The following is a 12,197-nucleotide window of genomic DNA, read 5'->3' as shown; positions in this document are numbered from 1 at the left end:
TGTGTGTTTTTCTTATATAAAAATCAAATTGATTTCAATCCTTAAAATAAAATTCCACCAAATAAAATATTGAAAATGTTACACGATTTACATTTCAGTGCTAATAACCAAAGTCGCTTATATATTTGAAAAAAGTTTTTCCTACACTCAAAAATTTACATTTGAACTTTTTGAAAGAAATTTGATTTGATATCTTTCAAATAAAATAAAATTTGATGTTGTGCATTATATTTAAAAGTTCTGTGCTGTTATGTACACTTTTACGTCATATTTTTAGACCGGAAAGGGTCTGGAGTCAAAAAAGTTTATGATTTGATAATCATTTGCAATATATAATAACTGTGGTAAAATTCGTTAAAATCGAAATTGACAAATCCGAAAAGTTCTGTTTTCTATTCTCTTTTTGATTGATTTTCCCTAATGTATGTTATTTAGGCATTCGGCTCTTCAATTTAAACTGTTTCCATTTTTGTTGCTCCCAAGGTCTAAAAAACTTGAGGATTTCTAGGGAATTTAGGTTTCTCTAAGGAATTTGTTAAATATATTTTTTTAAAAAAACGTAGTGTTTTTTTTTGGGCTGCAAAGTTACGCAAAAACATAATGATTTATTTGTTTTTCAATAACATCACCAAAATTGGAAATCTATTAAGCACTTAGTGCCACATAAATAATATGTTTAATTGAATTTTGATAGCAATAGATTTATGTACTATACATATATTTTAAAATTTTACAACATTGTAAATGAAGAATGTTTAACTTTAATTAATTGTTTTTTTCAAACTGAATTTGCTATACGTGTCCTCCGATAAAACATAAAATTTTAAAAAAAAATATCGTTCATGATTTACTGTGGTTTACTTTGAAAAATTTTATTTAAAATATTGTCTTTGTATTCCCCTCCCACGTACATACAGACATATTTACTGGAAGATGCTAGTATGTCTTAAAATAAAAGACCTTTAAAAAAAAAACACTGGACAGTAGTGAAAAATATTCCACAATATAATAATATACCACAAACAAAAATTATTGTTATGGTTATAAACGATGTCTTTCTGTCTACGACTCTCCCACTGCCCCACCAGAGTTTGAGTGCTTTCAAAGTAAAATGAAAAGCTCCATTTACCAAAACGTCCTGCATACTCTGTGAATACTTGTGCACAATGAAAAATTACTTCACCTGCTTCACTTTCGAATGCCAGTAATAGCGGGCAGGCGACGGCGGCAGGCAACATCACTTAAATAATACAAAATTGAAAATGAACCAAAAAGCAAAAAAAAAAAAAAATAATCATAAAAAATAGTAAAAGGAAACACATCCGATGTGAAAATCAACATTTTTATATTGACGTAATGTAGTTTAGTTGTTGGTTTTGTGGTGTTTCTGTGGGTGTGTAGGGTGGCTTGTTTGATTGTGAGTAAATGAATGTATACAACAACAACTTCTTTAAATTGCTTTTCCGTGATTTTATTATGTTTTTATCCTTAATTTCGTAATAGTTTATATGTGTGTACTTTTTTGTTGGGTTTTGTGATGATGTTGTTGGTGCTATTATTCTTTATATTCATACTTAGAAATAAATGTATGTATACTAAGTAAGGGTGTTTCGAAAATAATAATTTCAAAAATATCCTTGAATACTTATCGCTTCTCTTAATACGTAGTTTTTAAAAATTCGGGATATTATTCACAATTTTCATTTTTTTTTTGAGAATTTAAACAAATCAACAATTTTTTGTAATGTACACAGAGAAAACAGATTCGTGATAGCAACCGAATTTGTTGCCAATCGAATGATTCTATCTTAGTGACCGAATTCTACAGTTGCGACTACAATATTTTGTATGGGGTAACTAAAGTTTGGTTGCTTCAACTGAAATTCTTCTTTATCAACTGACATTCTGTTGTTAGAACTGAAAAATTCTATGTGAATCATTCGATTGGCAACAAATTCGGTTGCTATCTCGAATCTGTTTTCTCTGTGTATCATTTTAAATTGCAATCTGATTTGTATTTTCGGTCATATTTTTTTAAATAATTATTGTTTGTAATTTGTATGAGTACTAAAGAAGTTTTTAATTCTATTGCAAAAATTTCTAAGTTACATTTGTAGTTCTGAAATTTCTAATTATATTACCGAAACATCCAATTGCAATTCAGAATATTCTATTTGTATTTCAGAATTTTTCAATTATATTTAAAAATTGTTAAATTGTATTTCTGAATTATCTGAATTGTATTTCAGAAATTTCGATTTGTTTTTCAAAATGAAAATTTAGGAAATACAATTTTATAATTCTGAAATATAATTAGAAATTTATGAAATACAATTAGAAAATTCAAGACTACAAATAGAAAATTCGGAAATACAAATCGATATTTCTTAAATTAAATTTGAAATTTTTGAAATACAATTGAAAATGGTGTAGATTATTTATATGTATAAAGAAACTATGTAATATCGATTAATTTAGAGAGTTTTTTTTATAAAACTTTTATAAATTTAACAAGTAAGAGAGCTATATATTCGGCTGTGCCGAATCTTATATATCCTTCACCAAATTATACTTTAAAAAAAAAATTTTTTAATATTTTTAGGTAAACAAAATTTATTTTTTTTTTTAATTGTTTTTCAAAATTTTTTTTAAAAAAATTTTTTCTAAATTTTTTTAAAAATTTTAGTATGAAATTTTTTTTTTTTGGAAAAAAATTTATGACAAATAAAATTTTTTGATGAAAAAAAATTCGGGTTAAAAATATTTTTCCCGATTTTGACTCATTGTAGGTCCAACTTACTATAGCCTTATCTACATCGTTGCAATATCTATCACTAGATATCCATATTGTCTATATTAATGACTTAGTAATCCAGATATAGATCAAAAATAGGTCAAAAATCGAGGTTGTCCCGGTTTTTTGCTCATATCTCCGTTATTTATGGACCGATTTTGCTGATTTTAAATAGCATGTCTGACAGAATTATTGAAGATTTGGATCCCGAAGATATCTGGGGTCTTCAGAAAATTGATTTCAACAGACAGACAGACAGAAAGACAGACGGACATGGCGTAATCGACTCCGCTATCTATAAGTACCCAGAATATATATACTTTATAGGGTCGGAAATGAAAAATGTAGAAATTACAAACGGAATGACAAACTTATATATACCCTTCTCACGAAGGTGAAGGGTATAAAAATTGATTATGAATAAGGGGATTAAAATATAATTGGATGTGGGAATCTCTGACATAAATCACCCTATATTATTATACGCTAGTTGTGTGAACTTCATTAACTTTAAAATTTTTGCGTAAGTCGCAACAGATCAACTATGTGTGTTTGGGTTTTGGTCATCCTTAGTTTAGTATGATTTTTTCTGTTGCCTTCCCACAACAATTTCCGGTAAGAAAAATATTAATAAAAAACTGGATTCTAAGACATGACAATCTAAAGGTTTCGTTTGTACATTCTTGCAGTTGTAGCTTTAAATACACATAAAGAAAAATATATTTTAATATTCAAAATAGAATATACTATTTAAAAATGTCACCTTGAAATACATACTACTTGTATAGTTTTATTAAATCATATGTTATTTTGACATTTATATATTTTTTTGTATTCGAAATATTGTGTATCACTCAGTATCATACTTGAACAAAGTTGGAAAATATTGCAAACTTATTTTCAAAGTGCAGTAACTTCTTATAAAGATAGCTCATAAAATATTATTCGTTTAAGGTAGGGTAATAATGTTTGAAATTTAAAAAGAATAATAAAAACATTTATTTTGAAAAAAAAAAAATTATTTTAGTATAATTTGACTAATTTTACACAATCTGGACTGTGGAACACATTTTTGAGCAGTCGGGTAAAAGTTCCATACCAATACATTTATTTATTAAAATTTGTGAAGAAATTAGAAAAACTCGATGCTACATTTGTTTGTTTATTGATAAACTTGAAATTATGTTAAAAAATCAGTATTTTTGACTATTGCTTGAAGTAGAGTGCACGTTCTTATCAATATTAGCATTTTTTTAAATCTGATAAAAATTTAAAAAAAAGTAATTTTAATTTTTGTAAAAATTTTCATTTTAATTATTTTTCACGACTAAATGTATTGAAATTTTCGAAAAAAAAGTTTTTACATCTAAGTTTGTAGTTTATTAAATATAAAATAATAATTTTAGACTACTATTACGAAATATATTACCGAAAAACAAAATCAGGATAAAAATAGAAAATTTAAAAATCGAAACTTAAATATCTTTATGTCCTCCTGTATGTTTTGTTTGTACATCATTTTGCAATCGGAGCAGTAGTTTACAATAGACAAATTTATTACCACTTTACCGATCATGCCCACTAAGTCGGATTTAAACAGGGATCTTGGGGCCAACCACAGACTATGGTTGGTGTGTCATGAAGGAGACAAATGAAAATATTTACAAAAACAGAAATAACACAGTGAATTTATATTTTTTGTTCCAATTTTAATGTTATTTTTAGTATTTTCTATCTTAATAAATATCTCAAACATTTGACTCCTGTTTTTTATATTTTTCCCGAAGTTTTACATCATGAAAAAAAACTTGTAAACTAGTGTAATTACTGAACATTTTTGCAAGTGTATAAAAATAAAATTTGTAATAATGTCAGAAAATATGAAGGTGCTGTCGTTCGTCTGTGTCGGATTTTCCTTTCTAGTTTTCTTCCTTTTCAGAGCTTTTGAGAAAGGTGCCACTGCTACGGAGGTTACAAAACATTTATTTGTTTTACATTTTATATTTTATATATTTTAAGATACAATACAAACATGCATCATAAAAAATACCACATTATGATTTTCATATTAAAACTGTTTTTCTAAACACTAACAACATTTTCTGTTTACATCGTGTATTCATACCAAAATAAACATTTAACTAAATTTTGACATACATACAGATTAAAAAGCATTTTTATGTTAAGATTTAACAAAAAAGTTACATGAATTTAGAAAAACATAATAATATTAAAACCACACAAAGTTTAAAAGGACAAAATTATTTTTATTTTTAATAAAAACGTTCAGTTTCAATACATTTTCGTTCTCTGTTTGTTTATTTTGGCCTTTCTGGAAAATCATTAATATTGCGCAAAATGTAAAGACATCGTCTCATTTATTTGCTATGATCTGACACTGATTTAGATATGACACACAACATGAGGCACAACATATTTATTATGTACATACATACTTCCATTCTATACATTATATACTGCTGTTTTATAAATTGTTTATTTTATAAAACATTTAATAACATAAACTATTGTTTATTCGCTAAATAATTTATTTCATTGTCTATTTACAGGAAAACTCGCAGACATAACTCTTGAAATAGGACGATCATCCCACCTAAAACATAAAATATACAAAATTATAACAGATAAATAAATAAATAATACCAAATACTGCCAATTTTTTTATTCACAATTAAAAATTGAGAAAACTGTACTAAATTAAAATAAATTTGTTGCTAATAGGACATAAGATCATGATAGTAGCAGAATTCTTAATACAAACAAAGCTATAAACGGAATTCCAAAATAAATACCGATTGTAAGTGAATGTTTGATTAAAAAAATCTTCAAAACTGTCACGCCTACTTTACGAACAGATCTTTTAAAACATATAAACGCTTGGGTTTCCATTTTTAGGAAGCGCGTTAAAAGAAATGTTCTCCGCCTACTGCCACGCCCACTATTCGTACAGAGCTTTACAAATATTTAAACGCTTGTATTTGCATTTTTAGGAAGCTTGTTCAAATATTTTTGACGAAGAAATATTCCCCATACTAAAATCTATTAACACGCGAAATTTTAATCTAATAGCATAAAATAATTTTTTTATTATGAAAACGCAACAAAATATTAAAATATTTTTTTGAATTAATAGGAGAACAGAACACGATAGTAAGTGAATGTTTGATATAGATAATATTCAAAACGTCATAAATTATAAACCCTAATATATTTTTGGAAACAGCTTTCACTACCGTGTAGCTAGGAACATAAACTTTAACATTAGATATATTTTTACCGCCTATTACCACGCCCACTATCCGTACAGAGCCTTAAAAACATTTAAACGCTTGTATCTGCATTTTTAAGAAGCGTGTTCAAATATTTTTGACAAAGAAATGTTCTCCATACTCAAATCTATTAACATGCGAAATTTTAATCTAATAGCTTTTAAAACCACTGATAAATAAGCAAAAATCTAAAATAATTTTTTTATTATGAAAACGCAAAAAATATTAAATTATTTTTTGGAATTAATAAGAGAACAGAACGCGATAGTAGGTGAATGTTTGATATAAATAATATTCAAAACGTGATAATTAATAAACCCTAATATATTTTTGGAAACAGTTTTCACTACCATGTAGCTTGGTACATAGACTTTAATATTAGTTGCATTTTCACCGCCTACTGCCACGCATTCTTTACGAACGAAGCTTTTAAAACATTTAAACGCTCGTATTTCCATTTTTATGAAGCGCGTTTAAATATGTTTGACGAAGAAATGTTCTCCATATTCAAATCTATTATCACGTGAATTTTTTATAGAATATCTCTTAAAATCACTGATAAATAAGCAAAAATCTAAATTAATTTTTTTGTTACGGAAACGAAATAAGTAATCAAACGTAATATATTTTTGGAAACAAGACTTTAATTATAATTATATTTTAACCGACTATTGCCACGCCTACAATCCGTACAGAGCTTTTAAAACATTTAAACGTTTGTATTAGCATTTTTAGGAAGTATGTTCAAATATATTCGTTGAAGAAATATTACCCATATTCAAATCAATTAACACACGAAATTTTAATTTAATAGCTTTTAATAATCAAAAATTTAAAATTATTTTTATATTTTATATTTAAGAATTCAAGCGGTTTAAATTGTTACTTGAAAAATAGGCTGGCTGTAATAGCAAAATTGAGAATGGTAGGCAACAAATAAAAAAAGATACAAATTATTTTCAAACTACCAGAACTCTTCTACAGCTTGATAGTATTGGAAGCAGTTTTCAATAATAATGCAATACAATTTCAATTGTTTTTACAATAATACATTACAGCATAAACGTCTTTATGATAACAAAGTTTTGTTAAATTCGCATTCATTCATGCGTAAAGATATTGTCTACAATTTCCGGAAAATCAATGACACATTTATCATTAATTTAAATTTTTGTAAATAAAAAGGTATTTTTGTATAAATTAGAGAGGTGAAACCACTGAACTTTAATAAAAGAATTTAAAAATGTAAAATAATAATAAAGTTTTTAAATGTTACAGTCATGGGAATAATACATTTTATAAAGGATGTTAAACAAAGTGGTTGTATGCTTTTATTCTGTTTGAATTTTAATTAGGAAGACTGTCAAAAGTTACGTAAATGATAACTGGAAGTTGGTATTTATAAAAATGGATCCTTAATAGTTTTCTCTATTTAAAAACTTAATCTGTACATTTTGTCATTTGTCTATTTCAGATTTTGATGGATAGATTAAATCAATTTAGTTTTTATTATAAACTTTTCACAAAATCCGATTATCTGTTTAATATCTCAACAAAGAAAATAATTGTCCACTTAAATTACAAAACACTTTTTATTGTGTTACATATACTTACTTCTTAAATACAAAAACAATACTCATTGAATAAAAAATCCAATGAAATATACAGTGGTGGCCACCAATTTAAGACAAATACTTGAATTTTTTTCATCAACTGAATTCTAAGTGCGTAGAGCCAAAATAAAAGGACCTCTAAGGGTATGAAATTTATTATTAATGTTTCTAGTTTCTGAAAAATGTTTGGAAAAATCGGTAAAACATATATGGACAAAGATATGTGGAAATACGTTGACCCACCTCAGCGAACATCAGCTGTTAATAACATGATATGACCGAAACTAATGGAACTAAAAATACGAAATTTGGTCCGAATATTTTATAATAATAAAATTATAATGATATAAATGTGAGGTGAATATGTATGAATTGACACAGTCGAATAAAACACACTTGTGTGTTAAAACAGTCCTCATGCATACATATTTGTGGAAATATTTGAAAAAATAATTGACAATCACATGGAATTTAGCAAACAATTTTTGTCTTAAATTCATGGCCACCACTGTATAAGTAAACATACATATCTATCTGTTATAATCATTAAAATCATAATAAATTTTCAATTCAAAAATTATCTTTTTTAGTCAATGAATATTTTTCTTATTGTCGAAAAACAAGTGCAACCACAATGTGTCAATGTTTGTGTAATAAATAACAAAAAACCTTTAAACCTAAATATTCTCACATTTATTATATTATTCTCGGCTGGTTGGCCGGGCTTCACATATGATATCATTCGCTTCGGGTTATCGTAATGAATTCATTGTTTTATCACAAGTAAGTGCAAACAATATTTTCTTTTATAGCGTTCAATTCGTTTGGTTCTGAATTTACCTTCTTTAGGATGAATTCTGCTGCTCTCAAGCGTTTTGAAATTTCTGCTTGAGTAGCACCCAATGATTTTGCAAGCTCTTGTTGAGTTTGACAACAATCTTCATGGAGTAATGCCTCCAAATCTTGGGCTAGGCGATAATTGTTTTCCGTGTCTCGCACACGTTGAAACCGATGAAACACATTCACCATAAGTTTCGGTGAGCAATCGGTGTGCTTCAGCGGCACTTTTTTTTTCCAATTTAGTAATAAATACAAACAGATGTCAGATAAAATATTTCATCTGGATCTGAAAAGTATTTTTTTAAGGGAACAGTTTTTACGTGATGCTTAGACATTTTACAATAAAATAAGTATAAGCTTTTGTATTCTGTTTATTATATTCAAAACTTGTTTCTCCTTTAAAATCCATAATCCATGTTTTACGGTATTCGGCCAAATTTGTACCTAAAACCGAATACATACAGGAATTAGACAGATTCCGAAACCTAATATGTATTTAAGAAAACATATATGTACAAGTTTTTGCAACTAAACATTTTTTGTCATGAAAAAGAGTAAACATTTCAAATGATAAATATGTTAAACTCCATAACCCGATGTAATAATAATAATATGCGAAAATAGTTACATCTATTTTAATACAATTTTAAGCACCACTTTGTCATGATGTACATATATCTAAACTTCACATAAATATTCTATATTTAAGACATTATCTGTTTATTTAGAACAAATTGCCATTGTATTTAAAATAAAATATTTATTCGGCGATAAAGATTTAACGAAATTAACGGCGACATAGCATTAGCAGGAAAGGAAGATATGTTTTTGTTTGTTTCGCTTTATTTCTAATTTGCAATTTTTCCAGTCTTTTGTGGCACATTATTGTTGTTGGTTGGTTCTTCGTTACACAGCTTCTATTGATTCTATTGTGTAAAAATTATCAACTCAACTCATACACAATATTCATACATAAATAACTGCATACTCACTCACCCATTGACATAAACATATACACACTTCATTGATTTATTGATTATTATGATAATAAATACTCCGGCGGTATAGAATCTATCTGTATTTAACAGAATACAAACTCAAGATGATGTGTTTGAATATTTTCGTTGTTGTCTTTTTCCTTGACGCTCGATATGCTAATAAGGATGTCTGTGTCTGTTGCTGTGTTAAAGTCATTGTTTTTCTGTAACACTTTCTGTTTTTTTTTTTTGTGTTTAGTTAGCTGTCAAAAAATATGCAAAATAATATCTACATATGTGTGTATGTTTGTAATAATTTTAACTATTCACGCAATTCATATTAATGAATGAATATGCAAAATAACCTACAAGCCGTCGTTGTTGTTGTTTTTTTTTCTTTTGTTCTTTCGCTTGTTCTGATTCAGTATTTATTTTTTTTTGTATCTAAAAATACATACTCCCTTCCTTCAGTTTTGTATGTGAGTGAATATTGTGACGATGAATTCATGAATTCATGCAAATATAAACGTGTATGTAATCAGGGTTTCTGAAAGTTTACGAATTTTTTAAGAAATTTAATACCATAAACTTGGACAACAATAATATTTAATCCGAAACTATTTTTCTGATCTGGGAATAATTCTTAAAATAAATGTCAAACATTAAGTTTGAAAAAGCAAAACCAAAAACAATTTTTCGGTTTCTGATTTCTTACATTTCAACTGGTTTTATTTATTAAGTATTGTTTAACTTTAAACAACAAACGTGTTCTTATTAAAAAAATACATACTTTAGTGTTTGAAATTATAAAGTTTTGAAAAAAATCTTACCAAATTTCAATTGTATGAGATCATTTTTTACTCATAGCACCTGAAAATATATAAAAGAAAATGAGAATTATAAACGTGTTATTTGATACATAAAGTAAATTGATTTATTTTTTTATTTTGTTACCCCGCTCTAAATAAACCTTGTCTTGTTTTATGGAAATATTTAAATTTTATCTTAAGACAACATTACATTATACATTTGAAATGACTTTTCAATTCGCATCTAACGGACATTGGGATATTCAAACATTTATACAAATTTTCAAGAATTTTTTATGAAAATGTTTATAATTTTGAAATTAAATCCAAATATTTAAAAATTTAATTGATTTGAGAAGTCCGTGTTATCGGACATTCAATCTAGTAAACATCATGGTCCAAACAAGGTCAATTGGGTATAAACATGTTTGTTTTGACAAGTAGATATTCGTAATGTGCAAAAAAATATTTAATTTAGCAAAATTAATACATTTTTAATGGTACAATAGTGCAAAATAAAGGAACAATTTAAGTTAACACAGTATGAATGAGCTAATTAATATAAATAACATTTATGTCAAATTACGATGTTTTGGCCAGCATTAAGAGCAGCAGTAATAATATGTTTAACATGTTTTTAACGAAATACATTTTTTAAATTTTTTTATTGCCCGAAATAAATGCCCAGAGATTTCTTTTTATACACTTTTAAACTAGATTTTTAAGTTAATCTTATACTACAAAAAATGCAATTATACAAAACTTTAATTTTGTTGCTACTTGTCAAAGCTAACATAAAAAATCCATAAAAAAATAAATAAATATTTTTAATCTTTATAAATTACATTATTAAAATTTAAAATCTTATGAGCTAAAAATCGCAAAATTTACAAATATTTCAATACGTAGAAGGAATAATAAAAAATTAAAAAAAAAATCGATTAGAAGAGACAGATCAAACAAATAAATATTTTTTTTAAATTCTATGATTTCAATTTCAATCTATTAATTGTCAATAAATTCTATTGTTCCTAATATGAAAACTACAGTCAAACCATAGGTCTATGTTAGGAGAAACCCTAAATATTGTAAATAATAGACTACCACAACCAAGCAGTAGTAAAAATATGAATTTATTCATACATATTTATGTCTATATATCGTCACATAAAATGAAAAACACCGTATCATCAAAAAATTAAAAAATTTATTTTACTATTGATTACGATTCACTAGACACAGAATAAAATGTGCTTTGAAAAAATAATTTTTTTATATAAAATATATTTCTAGTTTAGTTGTAATTCAGATTTGAAAATTTTGTTTCAATATCTCCGGTACTTTTCATTTTATATCGTTTTTTGTTTCTCCTATAAACTTATGAAAAGTGATGTTACGTTATTTTGCATTTTAGGTGACGATATGTATTTATGTATATCTGTAATGGCAGTAGCAGTAGGTGAAATTAATAAGTGTGTTAGTTAGTAACTTATTTTTAGTATGTCCTTATGGTTGTTCTTTTCACTAATATTGTTGTTGTTAGTGGCGTGCATAAATTATGTGTATTTCAGTTTTTTTTTCGTCTTTGCAAGTTTCTAAACTTTTTATATTCTCAATGACGATTTTTTTTTCCTTTTTTTTTTTTGTTTTCAACGCAAAACAACACTAAGCAAGCAAAAGTTGTACAGATTTATATACAACTGCGTTGGACATTTTTCACCAAGCACAATTCTGTCAAAATTGATTTAACATTATTCAGACAAACGTAGGTCAATTTTAACATACCCATAATTATTCATTATTCAACGGGAAGCATTATAATTAAGTTCTCTTTATTCTTGAGTTCGTGTTGCCAAAAACAAAATTTGAATATT

General features: G+C 26.4%; 1 protein-coding gene across 4 annotated transcripts in view; it reads right to left on the bottom strand.

Moving 5' to 3' along the window:
• Plc21C (Phospholipase C at 21C) overlaps positions 1–12,197 on the bottom strand; it is a 108,470-nt gene that overhangs the window by 61,379 nt on the left and 34,894 nt on the right. For all 4 annotated transcript variants that reach the window (XM_065499334.1, XM_065499336.1, XM_065499335.1 and 1 more), the window contains exon 2: positions 10,345–10,384. The gene's annotated coding sequence lies outside the window, so the exon portion shown is untranslated. The remainder of the gene's footprint in view (positions 1–10,344; positions 10,385–12,197) is intronic.

Source organism: Calliphora vicina, chromosome 2 (assembly GCF_958450345.1).
Source record: "Calliphora vicina chromosome 2, idCalVici1.1, whole genome shotgun sequence".
In the NCBI taxonomy this organism is placed as follows: Eukaryota; Metazoa; Arthropoda; class Insecta; order Diptera; family Calliphoridae; genus Calliphora; species Calliphora vicina.
The sequence above is the reverse complement of the archived record's forward strand: the minus strand, read 5'-3'. Positions and strand labels throughout refer to the sequence as shown.